Source organism: Leptonychotes weddellii, chromosome 4 (assembly GCF_054177405.1).
Source record: "Leptonychotes weddellii isolate Sample4059 chromosome 4, ASM5417740v2, whole genome shotgun sequence".
Classification (NCBI taxonomy): Eukaryota; Metazoa; Chordata; class Mammalia; order Carnivora; family Phocidae; genus Leptonychotes; species Leptonychotes weddellii.
Window position 1 is genome coordinate 120,042,042 of NC_138372.1, and position 21,493 is coordinate 120,063,534.

Below are 21,493 nucleotides of genomic sequence, written 5' to 3' on the forward strand. Positions count from 1 at the left end.
CTGTTCATGTCTTCTGCCCATTTTCTGATTGGATCATTTGTTCTTTGGGTGTTGAGTTTGATAAGTTCTTATAGATTTTGGATACTAGCCCTTTATCTGACATGTCATTTGCAAATATCTTCTCCCATTCTGTCGGTTGTCTTTTGGTTTTGTTGACTGTTTCTTTTGCTGTGCAAAAGCTTTTTATCTTGATGAAGTCCCAATAGTTCATTTTTGTCCTTGCTTCCCTTGCCTTTGGCGATGTTTCTAGGAAGAAGTTGCTGCGGCTGAGGTCAAAAAGGTTGCTGCCTGTGTTCTCCCTTAGGATTTTGATGGACTCCTGTCTCACATTTAGGTCTTTCATCCATTTTGAGTTTATTTTTGTGTGTGGTGTAAAGAAATGGTCCAGTTTCATTCTTCTGCATGGGGCTGTCCCATTTTCCCAACACCATTTGTTGAAGAGACTGTCTTTTTTCCATTGGACATTCTTTTGCTTTTCTTTTTCAACATTCCTCTGGCTATTCGGGGTCTATTAACATCCTTGAAACGTACTTTTGAAAATACCTCCTTTACAAAACCTTTTTGAAAAAAATATTGAATTTCCCTTTTCAGACCAATATTATACAATATGTAGCCAACTTAAAAGCCAACTTAAAAATTCAAGAACACATTTCTAAATTTCTAAAGAATAACCAAAATCAACTAAAAAGACATAGATATACTAAATAAAACAATGATCCTGGAAGGAATTCATTATGTTGTTAAATTAGGGCCTTGCCTGCAAAAATATCAAAGAATTTCATGGATGAATGTTTTCAAACCTTCAAAGAACAGGTAATTCCTATGCAATTTAACTTGTTTCAGGCATAGAAAATAAAGAAAGCATTCCAATTCTTAAAAAATAAACCCAAACTAATACGACATTAACTCCAAAGTCTGACAAAGACACCACAAAAGAGAAAATGATAAATCATCTCACTTATGAATATTAATGTAAAACGGTAAATAAAATCCATAAAATAAAATCCACACTACACTAAGAAAATAACATGCCATGACCAAGTGGGGTTTATTTCAGGAATGCAAAACTGTTTAAAGATATGAAATCTCGTAGTACAACTGAGTAAGATTCAAAGAAGAAAAAAATATGTTATAAAACATATTAATGTTATAAAATAGGAAGAGAATGATACTTCTGTAAGGAAAATTGTACATATTTCTTAAACCAGTTGCTAGCACCCATATTAGCAATGAAACACTTCAAGCATCCCCATTAAAGTTGGGAATAAGACACGTAAGCCTACTTTCCCCATTATTATTTAATATTTTTCTGGAAATGCTATAGACAATTAAATTAGACAAAGGAGTGAAATAATGATTATATACATTGGAAAAGAAGGAACAATATTATCATTATTTGTAGATGATATGATTGCATAATTGAAAAACCCAAGAGAATCAATAGGAAAAAATACTACTAGAAAGAATAAAGAATCCAGTAGTGTGACTGGTCATGAAATATATAAAACAGCTTTGATAAAACCATAAGCAAAAATGTGATATAAGGTTTCCAATTATAATTGCAAGTAATAAAAAAGTAACAATAAACCAAATATCACAGAATAAATGTAATAAGAAATATGCAATTTCTAAATGAAGAATGTGATTTGAATAAATGGATATGGGTATCTCATTCTGGACCACAATTATATAGTATTATAGCTATGAGAAAATTATTCTAATTAACATATATATTAATTGTAATTCTAATTAAAATCCTAACAGAATGATTCTGAAAATTGCCTAGAATAATAACCCATGAGAGAACAGGAAAATATTTTTGTATTTTTCAAATTTCTACCATAAGCAATATGATGGAAAATAATGTTAGCTGAGTAACAAAATATCCCTAAGATCGCACTGGCTTAATATAATAGAAATTTTGTATCTAATTTAAGTCACAGTCCAGTGGGTGAACCTTGCTAGATGTGCCTCTTTGTGAGCATTCAGGGATCCAGGCTCCACATCCAGTCCTCCGAGCTCAATCCATTAGTGTTGCTTCCTAATGTCTTTGCCCATAAACATGCATCATCCTCAGGCCAGATCTCAGACACATGATCTCACTTAACTGTTTGTGGAGCTAGGAAATGAAATCTAGCTGTGTACACTGGAAGAACATGAATAGAGCAATCTAACAACGATGTTATAATTAGAAACAAAAAAGCAGATTCTAAATACATATCGTGCATCACTATCTTTTTTTTTTTATTTTTTATTTTTTATTCGTGCATCACTATCTTAAAGAAAAATTAACAATAAAATTAACCAAGGTGTATCAATGCTTTTAAAGACATAGATAGGTCTTCCCCTGGTAGATCTAATTGTTTTTAGCCTAATGTGTGGAAACATGCCTTAGCATTTGCACACAGCTGGGCTAATTGAAGGAGGATTTTCTAGTAGTTGTAACTGCTTTATCCTGTATAGGAAACAAAACTTCACTGAAAGTTTATGTGAGCTTGGTGCTTGCTCCTACATCTGGAACTTAGAATGAACAAGGCACATGGAACTCAATCTGGTAAGTGTATGGTACTGAAGACATCTTGAGAGCATGGGTATCTTTCAGCAATTACAGTCTGTGAACACTGATTTTATATTGTATGAACTATGAACTGGAAAAAGCATGGGAGGATGTTTCTTAAACATGTATATTAACTGTAGTCACTTCATAGTATTTTTCTGAGAATCAATTGCAATGATATATGCAAAATTACTTCTTTGTATAAAATATTATGTAAAATTGGTAGATCTTTATTTTTTCCTTAAATGTAAATTGAGTACCTACAGCACCAGACACTGTTCAAGGCTCTGGGTATATAGTGCATTGCTGAATATGGACACACTCGCTACTTTCAAAGAGCTTCTGGTTGGAGGTGGATGGCAGACAGGGGACAGAAAATAAACATATAAACAACTAGATAAGATAATTTCAGACAGTTATAAGTGCTATGAATGACATTAAACAGGCTGATGAGCTAGAGATTGCAAGGGGGGTAGGGCTGATGATATTAGCTAGACAGGCATGGTATATTTGAAAAGCAACACTTGACATGACACTATGATGAGAGGGACATGTTATGCAAAGAACACTCAATACATGTTTGCTGAATGAATGCATTTGCTCACTTATTTTTTGGTTCATCTGTAAATTCATTTTATGCCATAAAGTCAAAAGTAAAATATTTTCAACAGCTTAAATCACTCTAAATCTATATACAAAGGATTTTCATGATCAAATCAAGTTATATGTTTGGACATCAGGCAGAATGAGAGCTCAATCTGTCAGCTTTTTAAATGAACTAGGCATTTTTTAAAAAGTAGAATTTCATCATAAATAGAGCACTTAAAATTAGCCACAGATGTAAGCGCTGTGGCTTCTACTTCTGGCCACTCTCCCCCAGTCTGATTGCTTCAGCCCCCTCCCTGTTCTCTTCCTTTCCAACACTATTTGTGTTATCATTCTCGCTGACCTCATCCATGTAACTCAGCCCTCCGTACTAACAAGCAAACAACTATACCTTTTCCTTATCTTTAAATTTGGACTAATAACTCCTTCCTAGGTGCTCAGAGCACCAATATAAGCATTTTTCATAATTTATGTGAAAATAGTATATTATCATAAGGCATTATTTTATCTTTCTCTAGGTTTATAGAAGATTTTAATGCAGGGTGCCATAATTTATTAAATGGGTATGTTGGCATTCTTCACTGTTTCCTTCATAGGAAAAAATGGTACTGCTGGTTAATTCAGTGAATACCTAACATTAAGTAAAAACTATTTGCTAGCATTCCTTTAAAATGTAGTTTGTGAGTGAGTACAAGTAATAATTCTCAGATTTTTTCTTCTCATCACTTTGGCTGGCTGCATCTTCCATGGAAGAGTTTTAGAAATTTTTGATGATTATCATCCACTTCATGAATATGAATTATTGGGGTTGAAAAGATCACAGAGCAAATAAAAACAAACAACTCCCACTCCCCAAAAAAGAAGCTTGTTTTTGTAATACAAATTCTCTGATAGGAGGGAATAAGCTGATCAAAGAGTGCCCTGAAATGTTGTTCCATATGCAGCTTACATAACTTGATTTTAGAGATAAAGCATTCCACAAGTTGCATGATAAGAATCTTGGCTACCCTCAAAAGGCTTTGTAAAAGATGTTTTTGGCTTAGTGTTTAATACACTGTACAGCGCGTTTCAATCAGGTAACATGAAGTTACTTTGGGTAAAGTCTTTTTGGCAGAGCTAATGGCAACTTTGTTAGGCAAAACTAGGGACCTCCCCCACTCCATTCTCAATTATACCAGAAATCACTGTGCTTTTCCACCAAAAGCTATTTTTAAGAACCGTTGCTGAAAGATTCTACCACAGATAGGGAATTCTTAGCCAAAATTAAGGTGCATGTCAAACATGAATATGGACTTTTTTTTTTTTTTTTAAACTAGGGACTTCTTCTTTCCTAAAAAATGAGACTGTACTCATTTCCATTCTTTCCAAGTGGGTGTTAATTTTGGACCTGTGAGCGTAAATTCAGGCCAATTCCTGGATGTGCTGTCTGTGAAGTACCTGTATGTCAATAGCCCTCTGGAATAGTGGTTCAGTTTCCCCAGAAGAAGCATTCTTTTAAAGGAGAAAATTTATGTTGATGATTTTCAAATTATTGGAACTCCTCAGGCAATTTTCCAGCTGGCAAACCCCTATACACTGACTTCAGAAGTGCCAGTTTTGGATTTTTGGCAGTTGCTAGCATGACCTGGTCAACTTCAAGAGGCAGCTCAGGGAGAGATTTCAGCATCTACATTTTAACACAATTACCAGTTTGCTTCTGGATGAAATCCAGCACTTTATTTTTAATATATGAGGCTCAATATCTCTTTAAAATCACTTTCTCTTTATGTTCTACTTGTAAGAAACTGAAGAGGCTCTAAGTTAGGAAAAATATAAAATGAAGTGTTCTTTGATTTATGAATTCTAAAAATTTCTCTGATTGTCTGACATGTTTGTTTATTCTTGGAAGTTTAAATGTTCTTTACTCAGGCTGTTAATTGTGGGCTTAGAATGTTAATATTCAATGTTTAGAATATTGAAGATGGGGATTATTATATATTATGTTTGTTTATTCTTGGAAGTTTAAATGTTCTTTACTCAGGCTGTTAATTGTGGGCTTAGAATGTTAATATTCAATGTTTAGAATATTGAAGATGGGAATTATTATATATTATGTTTGTTTATTCTCGGAAGTTTAAATGTTCTTTACTCAGGCTGTTAATTGTGGGCTTAGAATGTTAATATTCAATGTTTAGAATATTGAAGATGGGGATTATTATATATTATTTCCATATACTTATAGAAAATGTGGAATAAAGCTTAAATATCTACTAATTTTAAAAATGCTAATTCATATTAAATATTTCCATTCATTGGGTGATCATTTTTGTATTCTTAGTCCAGTTAATTTATTTACAGACTCAGAGTAATAATAATGATTATCTTTAAACTCTTGAGCAGTCTATAAATACTATTACAAAGGAATGAGACTTAGTGTTCCTGAAAGAGAAGAATTGTGTTTTATTTTTTTTTTAATTTTATAGCCCTGCATGGCACCACAGTTCCTAGCTTTGAAATACATACACACACACATACACCACACATACACACACATGACCAAATTTTTATAATGCATATCCAACCTCCGGGAACAGTAAATATTTATTATTAACAATGATAGAATGTAGGTGGGCTTGAAATACTCAAAATTGCTGGGGAATAGTTTACTGATGTCAAAGAAAAAGGAGACATAACCTATCCAAGACTTAGTTTTCATAGCTGCAAAATGAGATTAATAATATTCAACTTATATGATAATTATGAGTATTAATCAAGCACAGTGTCTAGTACTTAGTAAATATTTAACAAATGGTAACACCTGTGAGAACCAGTATGGGCTTTGTGGTCAAATTGTCCTGGGTTTGAATTCTGACTCTATCATTTACTAGCTGTATGACCATTCGGCAAATTAAAGAACTGGACCTCATTTTCCATCTAGTGTTAGATGAATAAATGAAGTAAAATATATAAAGTGTGCAGCCCAGATGTCAATAAATGTTGCTTTTATGATTAATAAAACATCATCAGTTTGAGGATTCCCCAGTGGTAGGATTGGGTGGCACCAGCTGGTTCAGCACTTTTCAATTTGCCTCCCATGGTGCTTGATTATTGGATGGACACTCTCTCTGCTTTATTTGTTTATGGGCATGTAAAATACATTGCTTTTCCACATGAATTTTCGTTTTGAGAAAGAGTTGTGTTGCTAAGAGAAGGTTGAAAAACATCCACTTGGTCCAACATCATTAATTTACAGATGCAGTAATTGAAGCTCAGGAAAGTTAATAACAAAGTAGTGAGAGGACTGGACTGCAGGTCAGCAGAACCCCAGCTCCACGTTACACCGCATTTCCACATATTTCCACTCTTTCTTTCCCAGTTGCACTTTAGTTTTCACTTTTGTTAAATGACTTCAGGAACTGAGACAACATTGGCAATTTTTTCTTGAACTATGCACTAATCAGGAAGAAGTTTCTCTAAAATTTCTTTTAAAGAATTACTAAAAAAGTAATGAGGGGAAAATAGCATTACTAGGTGTCTTAGTCTGGGTTCTTCAGAGAAACAGAACCATTTGGAGATGTATAGCTCACTCTATCTATCTACCATTTACATTTGTTATAAGGAATTGGCTCATGTTCTTATGAAGGCTAAGAAGTCTCGAAATCCACAGTCAGCAAGCTGGAATGTCAGGGGAGCTGACGGTATAGCTCCAGACCAAGTCTGGCGTTCTAAGAACGAAGAGAGCCTATGTGTAAGTTTCAGTTGGAGTTTGAGCCTGAAGGCAGAATAAGACTGAGGGCTAGTTTGAAGGCCACCAGGTAGAGAGAGTAAATATGCTTTTGCTCAGCATTTTATTTATTTAGGACTTCAGTGGATTGAATGAAGCCCACCCACATGGGGGAGGGTAATATTCTTTATACAGTCTCCTGGCTTAAATGTTAATCTCATCCAGAAACACCCTTATAGGTACACACAGAATAATGTTTAATATCTGGACACCCCATGGCCCAATGAAGGTGACACATAAAATTAATCATCAAAGTAGGTAAAATATATATTCAAAGTTATATAATATATATATTATATATATATATTTTTACCTAGTATGATATTATATATATTTTTTTACCTAGTGTGATATATATATATATATATTTTTTTTAAAGATTTTATTTATTTTACAGAGAGAGAGCTCGAGGCCATGTGTGGAAGCAGAGGGGGGCAGAGAGGGAGAGAGAGAGAGGGAGCTGAATCTTAAGCAGACTCTACGCTAAGCTTGGAGCTCCAAGCGCAGCTAGATCCCACGACCCTGAGATCATGACCTGAGCAGAAACCAAGAGCTGGATGTCCTGAACCACCCAGGACCCCCTAGGTAAAATATATTTTTATCACTGATTCCAAGTATACATTTCTGAGATGTGCATATATTCTCAAATAACAATATTCACTCATTCTCAATAAATGCACATTTTCCTTTATATATGAAAGTTTAGTTTTTCTTTTCTTTTTTTTTAAAGATTTTATTTATTTGACAGAGAGAGAGACCACACACACGCGCGAGTGGGAGAGGGAGAAACAGGCTTCCCACTGAGCAGGGAGCCCAATGCAGGGCTTGATCCCAAGACCATGCACTGAAGGAAGACACTTAACAACTGAGCCACCCAGGCACCCCTAAAGTTTAGTTTTTCATAAGCCTAAATTAAGTTCTCTACATAGTCTAATGTGTTGTTTTCCCCCATAATATAGCACTTATATATCATTTTCTGAATCTTTTTGTTTTATGGTAATTGCTTAAGTAACTTTTCTAGTAACTTGGTCAGAGGGTGGCCATTATTTTATTATGTATAGAATCATTTTTATTGTGATATTAGCTCATGGTATTTGATAATAATTCACCTAATTTTAAATATCTTTCCCTTAAGTCTTGAGTTTCCCTTAAATCTTCTTGGTATACACCAAATATTCTGAAGTAAAGAAATCAAGTAACCCATATGGGTTTATTTTGAGTCCAGAAGAAAAATAATACCATGACAATTTTAAGAAATAAAATAATGCCAAAGATTTTCTGTGGTCATTCATACATAACAAAACAGGAAAGTGTGAATTAATCAGATTATTTGTTTGCATTATCCAACTCCTTAAGATTATCATACTGTCCCTTGGCAGAGCAGTACTTTTCTTTCTCCACTCTGCAATTGATGAAATTGTATGAAATTTATAAAATTATAAAAACAATTAGAGGGATGCCTGGATGGCTCAGTCAGTTAAGCGTCTGCCTTTGACTCAGGTCATGATTTCAGGGTCCTGGGATTGAGCCCCATATTGGGCTACTTGCTACACAGGGAGCCAGCTTTCCCCTCTGCCTGGCACTCCCCCTGCTTGTGCTTACTCTCTGTCTCTCTCTGACAAATAAATAAATAAAATCTTAAAAAAAAATTTAGAAAATATGTCATTCAATTGTACATTGATGGTATTTGTTAGCATATTCCATCCCATAGTTGATATAGTCTGACACTGATTTATTAAGGTGTATGTAAAATTTTCCAAAACATTGAAAGGCAGCACATTAATAGATGCATTTCTATCTTTAAAATATCAATTTTAGTAACTGTCTAAATATTTAAAGTTTTACTCAGTTAAAACTCCACTGAAGCTATCCTATCTTTCTATTTGAGCAAATTATCATTAATTTCTACTTCACCAATTCAGCATTTTTGTTTCTTTGACTAGGACTTTGATGAAGTTCACAACAGTTTTGTGAATCACAAAAATCACATCCTGATAGAAACATGAAGCTAATTAATGGAACAAACTTAAAATAATTTAGAAGCACTTTTCTATATGTAATTTTGCTTAGAACGGTCACCAATAGGCTATCTTCCTTCATTTCCTTAAGCCGTTAGCACTGCTGAACACTCTCTATTTCTTTTTCTTTTCTTTTATTATGTTAATCACCATACATTACATCATTAGTTTTTGATGTAGTGTTCCATGATTCATTGTTTGCTTATAACACCCAGTGCTCCATGCAGTATGTGCCCTCTTTAATACCCATCACCAGGCTAACCCATCCACCCACCCCCCTCCCCTCTAGAACCCTCAGTTTGTTTCTCAGAGAACACTCTATTTCTTAAACACTCACCTGTGTGGAGTCCATGGCACCTCATTCCCTGTGGCAACATTAAAACTCCACCCTCACCTCTCAACAGGAATATGCACAACCATGTGAGACTGTCTTACTGTGTCTCACCTCCACCATTTCACTTCTTTGATTATGATTTTTGCACTTTGATCACGTAGTAGTTGACTTCTAAATTGATCTCAAAAGCTTTGTTATGAACTGCCCCAGATGCTATCTGGCAGCCTGGGCCCTTTCTACACTGTGGCTTGAAAGGGGCCAAGATAATATATTTCTTTTTGTTGTATTCCTTCTTTGGGGTGCTCTGCTCCTCCATTGGCTCTACTTCTGGTTCCATAACCTTGACTGATGCACTTCTTATTTATTTTCCTTTTTCATCGTATCACTGTGGCTCACAGTTTCGGTTGCTTCTTTACAGCTGAATCCCTATCAGCTTTGGTCTCTGCTGAGTTTTCAAGCCACATTTAAAACCACCTGCCTGACTTTTTGTGGGGGGTGTTCCATTCTCACCTTAAATGAACAGGTTTCACCTATTTCCCATTCCTCATTGCTAATGACAACAGGATTTTCTTTGTAATCTCTCTAAAATGTCCTCTTGTTCCACATTAAAGCTGTTAGTAGATTGCTACTTTTATTGTTTCTCTTAGTTCTCAGTCCTTGCTTATTTCACCTCAGCCACTGACTGTTAATTCTAATTCACCAGCAAACATGCCAACTCGAGTCTCTCTTTTCTAATTGCTTCCGCTTTTTGCTTTGTGCACTTTTGATTACCCTCCGCCAACCACAACCCAAAGCCGACTATCTACCTTTTTCTGACGAATCATCAGAAGTCAATAGTACCCTAAATCTACCTCATAATGTCTACGTCATTGCCCTCCCTTCACCTCTCTGGAAGCATTTTATCATTCACATCATCACAAGAAGAGGGTGAGTACAGTAGAATAAGATATTTTGAGAGAGCCCACATTCACATAACTTTTATTATAGTATTTTTTATAATTGTTCCACTTTATTTCTATTATCATTAGTAAAATCTTACGTGCCTAATTTATAAATTAAACTTTATCATAGGTACAGATGTATAAGAAAAGCATAGTACATATGTGGTTCGGTACTATCTGTGGGGGTCTTGAACTGTATTCCTGCAGATAAAGAGGGGCCACAGACATACTTTGTTTTGTTAAACTTTGGTTTATTGTGCTTTGCAGATACTGCGTCTTTTCTTTTTTTTAAATTGAAGGTTTGCAGCGACCCTGTGTCAAGCGCATCTTTCAGGACCATTTTTCCTATGGCACTTGCCTGCTTTGTGTCTCTGTGTTATCTTTTGGTAATTCTCACAATATTTCAAACTTTTTCATTATTATTATTTGTAATAGTGGTCCTTGGTCAGTGATTATGATTCACTGAAGGCTCAGATGATGGTTAGCATTTTTTTTCAATGAAGAAAGTTTTAACTAAGGTATGCACATTTTTTAAAGACATAATGCTATGGCACACTTAATAGATTACAGTATAGTGTAAACATAACTTTTATATGCACTGGGAAACCAAACAACTCACCTGACTTACTTTATTGTGTTATTCACTTTAATGTTTGGAACCGAACCTGTAATATCTCTGAGGTATGCCTGACCTGCAGCTAGATTATTCTTCCTAAAACATTGCTGTTTACTTATCACTGTATGGATCAAAACCATCACTGACTATCTCTGCCTAATGGATTGGAGACCACAGTCCTATTCATCATTTAAAATCTCATATATTCTGGCCCCACCCCATCTTTTCCCACATACCACACACTACTCCCTCTTTCCAAACACAATAATTTATTTGTAATGTCCCAATATGCCTTACATATTTTCTTAACTTTTACACCCAGGATTTGTTTCACCTAGAATGATAACCTTCATCATCACCATTGATCTGAATTTTAGTCATTCTTTAGTCATTCTTTAGTTCAACTAAAGTTCCACCTCTTTCTTTTTTGAACATCTAAAGACCTTTTACTCATTTGGCAAAATTATCAATGCAAAATATTAATATACATGGCTTAGATGCATATAGTCTTTCTTTTCAAATATAATGTAAGTTTCTTGAGGGAAATGTCTTAGGAGTTTTGTATGTCCATTGTCTATATAAATTTGCATATAATTTAGGTTGATGTAGTAGATGACCTTGCTGTTGTATTTTAGTTTCATATCAGTTTCATATCTTATTTTAGATCTAGATTTTATCCTAAAAACCATTATTTTTCAAAATTTTAATTTCTCTTTTCTGAAATACTACACAATGGTTCAGAATTGGGTGCTGGAGTTTCCAGGTAGGGAAGTGTCAACTGGTGAAATACCTGCCCTTCCTCAATTTCTTATTTTTAAAAGTCTGTATCAGGAGGTTTTATTATATGGTTTTACCAGTGCAAAACTCTGTATTAGAAACGTGAAACTCAAAGTCACATGGATATTCAATACTGCTTATTTTAACATTATCTTTATTAAACAGAATTGGTATTTTTAGAATGTTTTACTTAATATACAACATTTTATTAAATAACTTGAGGGGACTTTGTTAATTGAGAGTTCAAGGAAGTCAGCTGTATTGTGTATGTAACAAAAAAAATGATGGTGTAATTTTTATTGCGTTTTTAGAAGTAGAGTATTTAGAACAATTTTGTCACGTTAAATGCTTTATCAGATTCAGATATGTTATTTTTAAGAACATTGGCAGAACGTAAGAGATTTAGAGGTTTGTACACAGTATTGTGAGGGGAGTCAAAACCATAACTTTGAGAAATGACTGAAAATATTGAGGTGTTATTTAGCTCAAAAAGAGAAATACTCATAGAAATATGACACATATTTTGAAAGGTAATCTTATGGATGAAATGTCAGCTTATTTCCTGTGATTTCCAAAGTAGAACCAGAAACAGTGAGGTATAGAGGCATATTTTATCCCAGTATCAAAAATCACATTCCATTAAAGGGTCTGAAAAATGAAATAATATAATAGTATATAGGTACTTCCATATTGTAGAAATATTTAAAAAGAAATGATTATTTCTTTATCTTTATTCATGTTCCCTTTGCATACAAATTGTACTTCTTTGATGGCAATTATCAGTTTCTACCTTGCTTAATAGTGTAACCAAATACTAAAAGTTGTGTGTATGTGAGTGTGTGGGTGTGTGTGCATGTGTTGTCTTGGAACTCATTCTTTCTTAGAATTAGCTGGGGTTCCAGAGATTAAGAACTATGTAATCCTTGCCAACTGGTCTTACATCCATACAAAATCTGGACAAACTAAGAATTTGGGAAAGCAGTCATGCTAATGTTAATCAGCCATTTCTAATTTATGGGATGGAGTTGAAGGATTGACAGATGTTACCTTCAGAGAGAATTGTTCTTCAGTAGGGAAGGGGAGTAGGATGTTTTAGTCCTACATGAAGCCAGTAGGTACAACTTCAAGGCTTATTTGCATCCCTGAAGTTGAGGGAACTGGTGGTGTCTGATTGTCCACAAGAGAGTTTTAAAGGCAGGAGACTGTAGGTAAAGCATCTGATTGACAGCAAAGACAGAGAAAGAACACGGTTGTGTAAGCAAACTGCACCTTCACAGTTGTGGAGAGTTTATGTAAGTTTTTCCTGTGGGTCAGGTAGACCCATGGGAGAGACATTCTGGGTAAACCTTGGAAAGGATTTCATCCATGAAGGCCATGGTGGGGGGTGGGCAGGAAAGGGGTGAAGTCACCAGGTGGAGGAACAGACTACCGGAAGCCCCGGGGACTGAGATTCCAAGTTTAAATTGCTGGAGGGAGGACAGTCATTGTCTACATCATGGATATTGCAATTGGAGATACCTGATGGGGTGAGTTCTGAGAAACCCATTAAACATTCCAGAAGAAAGAGTCAGAGTCGAGCACACAAAGCCCAGAGTACATCAGTCCTATATAATGACAGTTCCGACCAGCCTAAGAAGCCTAGGGAGAGGGGGTGATTTCCCCTTGTCCTTCTCTCCCTACATCTCATCTTGTAGGAACTGGATACTGTGACTTGTGAGTGGGGTCAGTAAAGCATATGGCTAAGTAAAGACCTCTCCCTTTGCAAACTTTCTGACCTGTGGTAGCACTAAGTTAGGTGAGGGAAAAAAGTTAATTGTTGACAGTTCAGAATTTTGATTATTAACTGGATTGGACATTTTAATTACCAACATGAGACAATATGAAAAAATGATGAGAGGACTATTAATTGTATAAGACCAAAAGGTATAAGACTTGCTTTAGGTGTCATCAGTGGCAAGAAAAGAATTAGCCCACAGAATGGTGTATTTATAATAAATAAACCTGGCATCTATGAATTTGTGAGGCATGTCTCCATGAAGAATGTCATGTAAGCTATGCAACCCTCTGGGATAAAAAATGACAATATCTCATAACTTAAGTGCTCCTTGCTGTATATTTGAGATCTCTTCCATTATTCCAGGCCAGAGGTGTATGTTTGATGCAGGAAAGGACATGAGGAGACACCTTCACTCTGCAGGCCTGTCTCTGCTTTGTGTCTTGTGGTTGTTGAATCTCCTTGGAATTACTACTAAAACTTGAGACAATGTAAAATCTCTGATTCATGGGCATTTCATTTCACAATTGGCTTTTATGGGTTATTTCAAAGCTCATTTAATAATTAGACTAAACTGACTTTTATTTATCTGAACATGAATGAATAGACCAGAATTTCATCCAACTGTAAGCCAGGAAAGTCAATAGGCCAGGAAAGCTGATACGAATACACAGGTGGGAAAGAATAAAGTTGCTTTCCATGTGTGCCCTTCTAAGTCCAGAATGTTCCCTAAGCCATTCACAATATGTATTTGTTTATGTGCCTTTTATCCGCTTGTAGACTGTAAGCTCTGTGATGGTAGCAGCCACATCTTCATTTTATATGTTCTCAGTTTCTGTCACATTAAATTGAATATGGAAAAGTTTCAGGTATTGCATGGGGATTAGAGTAAGTTCTTTCCAACCTTTATAATGGGCAATTCTATTAAATATTTAACATATTCAGTGTTTAAATATTCACATTTGGAGCCTATAGTTAAAAATTGCAATTTAACAAATACCATTCTTTCAAATGTGCTTTTTTTTTTATAATGAAAGGTTTCCAAGGCCCAGAATTGACTTATTTCAAGCAATACTCTTTTTTAACACACTATCAATGTAATTAACACACTAACACATGCTATTTAATACCATAGTATTTTGGCAACTCCACGAAGTTAATTATTTATAACCAAATTTGAATGGTGCAGATAATTTATAGGGAAACATCATATTAGGAATTACTTAAATTCAGATGGGAATATAATTTATTAGCTTTGCAATCTATGAAAAATGTTCATTTTGACTAATTTTGTGGCTTTCTGAATCATAGTATCTTAATCTCAATCTATAAAATGTGAGAAATAGTGGTTGCCTTGCTTACTTTCCAGATAGTTGTGTGCAATAAATCCATTCAGTACGTATTTATCAAGTGTCTAATATGACTCAGAATGGCAACTCTTTGTCATCTCTGAATATCTACTCCTATTCCTTTCCTTATTCCTTTCCTACTTTCTACTCCTTTGTTGATTTTTAAAATCAACTTTATTTAGGAATAATTTACATACCAAAAATACACCCAATTTAAGTGTATATTTCGATGTATTTTTAACGAATGTATAGATAGCATATCTATACCAGTGAAGCAAACATCATAGTCAAGATACTGAACATTTCTATCTCCCTAAAATGCTCCCTTGTAACACTTTGCAGTTAATTTCCAGCCCCTGTTTCTACCCTCAGGCGACCATTGATTTTTGTCACTGGAGATGAGTTTTTCTGCCCTAGAACTTTCATATAAATAGAACCATAAAGTATGTACTCTTTTGTCTCTAGCTTTTTTGCTCAGCATAGTATTTTTGAGATTCACCTATGTTGTTCTTTTTATCAGTAGTCTTTTAATTGCTGAGTAGTATTCCATTGTATGAATATACCACAGTTTTTTATTCATTTGCCTGTTTACGAACTTCTGGGTTGCATTAATTTTTGGCAATTATGAATAAGAGTACTAAAAACATTCATGTACAAATATTTTGTTGATATTTAGAGTCATTTATTTTGTGTAATGCCTAGGAGTGGAAGTTCTAGGTTTTATGGTAAACATACATACAACCTTATAAGAAACTGCCAAATAGTTCTCCAAATGATATATACATTTGTGATTCCCAACAGCAATATATGAGAGTTCCAGTGCTCCACATTCCTATCAATAGTTTGCATTGTTGGTATTTTAATTTTCACCATTCTAGTGGGAATGTATTTACACCTCATTTTGATTTTAAGTCATTTTCTTCACAGTTAAGATACTGAGTATCTTTTCATGTGCTTATTGGTCATTTAAATGTCATCTTTGATGAAGTGTCTGTTAAGATCATTTATCCATTTTTTTTTCTTTTAAACTGGGCGTTTGCTTTCTTATTTTTGAGTTGTAGAAATGACATATATTTGGGCTATGTCTTTGTACCTTGACTGTCCTTGTCTACTCCAAGGTTGCAAATAATTTTCCTTATATTTTCTTCTAGAAATTTTATAGATTAAGCCTTTATATTTAGGTATATATTTTTTGTGAATTTTTAGGTATGGATGAGATGCATAGTCCACTATCAATTATTCCATCATAGCTGGAAACAGATGCCCTGTAGGCCTCTTGTCCACTATATTTTGAGTGATATGTGGAATTCAGTGTCACCATGAATTTTATCAATTTTCTGGGAGCATCTGGGTAGGTGAATACAGGTGTGTGTGTGTGTTAGTTCTATATTTGTAGCTATATGTATGGTTTTTAAAATATACATAGTTGTATTTTTGTTTCAAAGAACATTTATTTGTATAAAATGTATCAAATTGCCTTCACAATCTTTCCAGAGAGATAAGTTATTTCAGGTAGAGACCATATTGTACTGATGAGGAAACCAGTGCACAATGAAGATTTATACCTTGTTCATAGGTTTGTGGAAGGGGAAGGAAGTTAAAATTGAAGGTTTTACCCCAATTTCAGTGCTTTTTGTACTTTAGGAGATTGATGCCCATTGATGAAGAGGGGAATACTTTTTGATTTTAAAAGATAACACAGCAGAGTATTTAGAAATGGGGATCAGCAAATGGAGTAACATAATAGGAGATGGTTATCATAGTAATAGAGTCAACAAGTAGAAGCATAGAAGGACTAACTTTTTTTTTTTTTTTAAAGATTTTATTTATTTATTTGACAGAGAGATAGCGAGAGCAGGAACACAAGCAGGGGGAGTGGGAGAGCGAGAAGCAGGCTTCCTGTTGAGCAGGGAGCCCGATGTGGGACTTGATCCCAGGACCCTGAGATCATGACCTGAGCCGAAGGCAGACACTTAACGACTGAGCCACCCAGGCGCCCGAGAAGGACTAACTCTTATTAGTAACCCAAATATAGAGTATATATAGACAGTGGCAACATGTGACTTCTTGGACAAGTCATGTTAATTTTTTGGTAAGAAAATGGTAGTATCCTTGGGTTATTTTTTACTTATGTGTAGATACCAGTTGGAATAAGTGTTAGGGAAGATGTCTGCCTCTTGGTTTTTGTTGTTGTTTTAAATAGTTGTTAAAGTAATGTCAGTTAATTTTTGTGGACTATCTATCCAAAATCCTTTTGATTTTTTTTTGGGGGGGGGTAGTTTAAGGAAATCTTGTAAGAATAATTGTTGGAATAATAATTCCAGAGTACATATATTTTAAAGATAGTTTTTAGAACACAAAAAAACACTGTGTAGTAATTGGGAATATTTCCAAAAGCAATATAAAAATACATTACTTTCCCCTATATTTACAAGCACTCATATAGGAAAATATATTAAACCAAATCTTTGGGGATTTAAGTAATATTATGTATCGTATACTCCATGTTGGAATAAGTGTTTACAGATTTTCCTGTAGTGGACTTTGATTTTTCTTCTTGCACATACTGAAGCTTGCTTGATTGTGAATGTGTATGTTAAGTTGAGAATTTGATTCATGCTTAACAGGGAGGTTTTATTTTTGATGGCCTTCCTTTTACCTCTTAGTGCACTAAATAATCCTCTACTTCTAGACTACGTCACTTTACAAAGCCTGCTAACCTCAGGGTTGACAGAGTTTTTATTTCTTCTTTACCAACCACATATACCTTACATGTTGGCATTTTAATGAGGTAACATACTGCTATATTTTCAAGTGAGGGAAGGCAATTTCCTTTTTGGTGGGCGGTTTTCTTTTAAAGATCTGATTTAGTTTTTTAACTTGATTCAGTTTTGAAAAGAAATATGACTCAACTCTTTTCATTTTATACATGAGGAATGATGACTGGAAAATTCAGTAGCAAATGCAATTATTTCTAGCTTTCAACAAGGAAGATCTTTACTTTTTGGACTATTTTATTTGAATGGTAGTTGTAGTTCAGGTTTTTTTTTTAATTTCTTTTTCTAAATTGAGAAGACATATTCCTTTTGATATCAGTTTTACCTCAAAGTTTGAACTATTTAAGAATTATTAGATATAAGTAGAGTCATATGCTCAGTTTTCAGTACTTTAAAATATTACTGCTCTCTCAAAGACTGTGAGCAGGAAAGTTTTCAGTACCACATTTTCACAGAGCAATTAGCCATTGATGACAATTTTAAAACTTGTATGCTCTGTAATATAGCAATTATAGAAAACCATCTAATGGAACACTTAATTATACAAAATTACTTGTAAAGGAAATTCATTGTACTATTATCTGGAATATCTAAAAAATGTAAACCACCTGCCTAGAAGATTCATGAGGGCAGGGATTCTGCTTGATCTGCCTTCTCTGTCAGTTCCTAAGCAGGACCTAACATACAGTAGGAGCTCACTAAATATTTTTTAATATGTTAAATATATTCCTAAGCATTTTATTCTTTTTGATGCTATTATAAGTAGAATTATTCTCTCAATTTCATGTTCAGGTTATTCATTGCTTATGTATAGAAATATAATTGATTTTTGTATGTTGATCTTATATGCTGATTTTTACTATTCACTTAAAAGCTTTTCTCAGATAAAGATACAACTGTCATGAGAAAATTTTTAATTCATAAAAAATAATTCAATAATTATTTATTAAAAATAATACATTCCCTCTTAACAGAGTTACCAATGCAAAGAAGTATAAGGGAAAACATAAAAAAATCAGCACTCATATTTAACCGTGAGTCTAAATGTGTGTCTGTGGGCATATGTGTATTGATATGTATTTAATCACAGAAAGAGATTATATTTTACTAGATGGACATTCTCCTCTTTTTGTGTAAATAAAAATAATTTTACACCAATTTTAATGACCACGTGATAGTCTATATACTATAATTTATTTAATATAGTATAATTTATTTAATTATTAGCTAAAATTAAGTTCTTTAAAATTTATAGCCATTATAAATGAGACTCATATGAGCATTCTCCAGTGCATAACTTTGAGATAACCTTGCATAGTGTCTCTAGGAGGGAATTCCCAGGAATGTGATTGCTGGGCTCAAGATATACTTACCCACCATCCAAGATCCTATAGAATGTTTATAATAATTTACTCTCCCATCAATTTCACATGAAAATTTAAATTTCCCCAAACCCTAGCTAATACTGTTTTTTTCTTCATTTTTAAATGTAGAAATGTAGAAAATGTATCAAATGTATCAAATGTATCTTACTCATTTACAATCTCTTCTGAGTTATCAAAGATGCCCACCTACTCCATTCTCCATAATTCAAAGAAGAAAGAAAAGGAAAAACCAGATAGGTGATGATTTCCATAAAACTAAAGGTGTTATCTTTAAACTACAGAATTCAGAATTTTAAGGAACATTAAGGTTTTTTTCTTCCACTTCAGCTGTTAATGAGGAACTGTTTCTACAGGAGCTCTGACAGATAGCTATCATCTCTTTAAGTGATTACCTCAATTGAAAGAAAACATGATTACCCTCAGGCAAATAATTAGATATTTTAAATTATTAAAATATTTTTTCTTGTCTTGAGTGAAAACCTATCCTTTTGAAGTTTCTACCAGACAGATTGGATTTGTTTCTGAGGCAATGCAGGAACCTCTTTTTTTTTTTTTTTTAACCCACAGCTTTCACATTAGAGGCCCTTATATATGAAAAGACATTTGTCATGTTACCTATTTCTCAAAGTTTTCTGGCATAATTTTAAACTTAAGAGATTCAGTTTTTGTGGACTGCAGTTTGGTAAATTATCCCAAACTCTATTTTATTACTTTGGCTATGTGTTGCTGGTAGGTTTCAGAATTTGGATAGTTTCTATATATAACCTGGATACATTTAAATAAAATAAGGCAGGGTTTTAAATTTTTTTTTTTTTTAAGATTTTATTTATTTATTTGAGAGAGAGAATGAGATAGAGAGAGAGAGCATGAGAGGGGGGAGGGTCAGAGGGAGAAGCAGACTCCCCGCTGAGCAGGGAGCCTGATGCGGGACTCGATCCCAGGACTCCAGGATCATGACCTGAGCCGAAGGCAGTCGCTTAACCAACTGAGCCACCCAGGCGCCCAAGGCAGGGTTTTAAAGAAGCAAAACATTAAAAGATTAACTATTAAAACTTTTGGGGGTGATCTGACTATCTGCAATTTAGGTCCGAAGTTTTCCCCATCTGGTTAGGACTATGAGTAGCAAGAGCACAAAGTGAAGGTGTTTTCTGGTACAAATACTTTGAACTTGTATGTGGACTTGCAAATTATGTGATAAAATCTTAAATTTGTTATCTGTTTATATTTTTAAATGGATATGCAAAAAAAAACCAGATTAAAGCAGTATTTCTTCAAAATTCTATTTATTTCTTGAAAGTATTTCTTATAACTTAGGGATATGAATGAGCTTACTTAAAGTGTTCATTGGTTTAAATTTTTGTAATTTTATTGGCTTTGGTATATGGTTTGTTAATAATTAATAATACCAAGTTTATATTCTAGGGTGATAAGATGGATAAAGGGTAACTATATGCCTCTATTTCTGTAGAGGTATTTTAAAGATTTTCAGTTTTGGGTCTTCAAAAAATATCTGAACTGTCAATACAAAATACATAAATATTTATAAATGCTTATATTCTTCTTTTTAGTTGTAATACTAGATTTAACCAGGATTGGATGAATAGTAATTTGAACTATAATAGCCTGTGGCTTTTTGACCTATGCTGTATTGTAATTATTGCTTTTTGGCCAACACTTCTCTACATCTCGTGGCCTCATTGAAACCTTTTTTCAGGTCTCATTAAAGTTAAAAAATAGCCAATAAATATAGCACAAGGTAAATGTGAATGTTGTCATCCAAACTGGAGGCACTACCACCCTGTACTCATTGTTCATTTACCTTTAAGGGTCTGCAATGGGCAGGTGATACTCTTTCTTTTTCATATGTGAATGATGAATATATTTCATACTATTTCACATTTTGACACGGCTTCTCATTACAGTTTTTCTTTTCATATTATGCAGTTGATGGGAAGTCAGTTTTTCTCTATATGATAGATTCCATCATTTGCTCAGTAATGTATCTCCTGGAAGTGAATATATTACAATAGCACATCCCAGTGGTTTGAACAGAAAGAACTCAAGTTCTAATCTAGACCCAGACCCTGTGTTTATCTGTTTCTCAAATGGACAACCTACTCATGAAAAATGAATATTCCTAAATAATTCTTATTTCTTTTATTCCCTATCCCAAACCCTAATGAAACTGGAGAAAAACTGTCTTTCTTACTAGTATTTAAATGTGTACTATTTGTGAGAAATTTTCAATTTAATAACAGGCATATAATATTAACATTTCATTATTCATTAATCTTACCAGACTGTGGTTTGGATGGCAAACACCTGAATAATTTTTAAATATCATGAAGTATTTTGGTACAATTCCTTATAATTGGCCCTTTTGTTCCAGGGCATGAAAAAGGCAAGGAAAACAATAGGCTTGTCATGAAAGCGAAGAGGATGAGAATGAGAATTTGAAAATGTAGAGCTTACAGTAGATTGGACCAAAAACAATTACTTGCTCAGATAGTCTGAGCATGGAGGATTCAGGTAAGACATGCTATTTCAGAATCACATGAACTTTTCAAATATTCATATGGGGCATGGCTACCTACTA

The 21,493-nt window shown here is 34.0% G+C and overlaps 1 long non-coding RNA gene across 1 annotated transcript in view; it reads left to right on the forward strand.

Annotated features, from left to right (window-relative positions):
* The first annotated feature begins 7,321 nt into the window (after window positions 1–7,321).
* Window positions 7,322–21,493, forward strand: part of LOC145721136 (uncharacterized) — an 81,521-nt gene continuing 67,349 nt past the window's right edge. The window contains exons 1-2 of the long non-coding RNA XR_014144598.1: window positions 7,322–7,511; window positions 21,287–21,426. This is a non-coding gene — a long non-coding RNA (uncharacterized LOC145721136). The remainder of the gene's footprint in view (window positions 7,512–21,286; window positions 21,427–21,493) is intronic.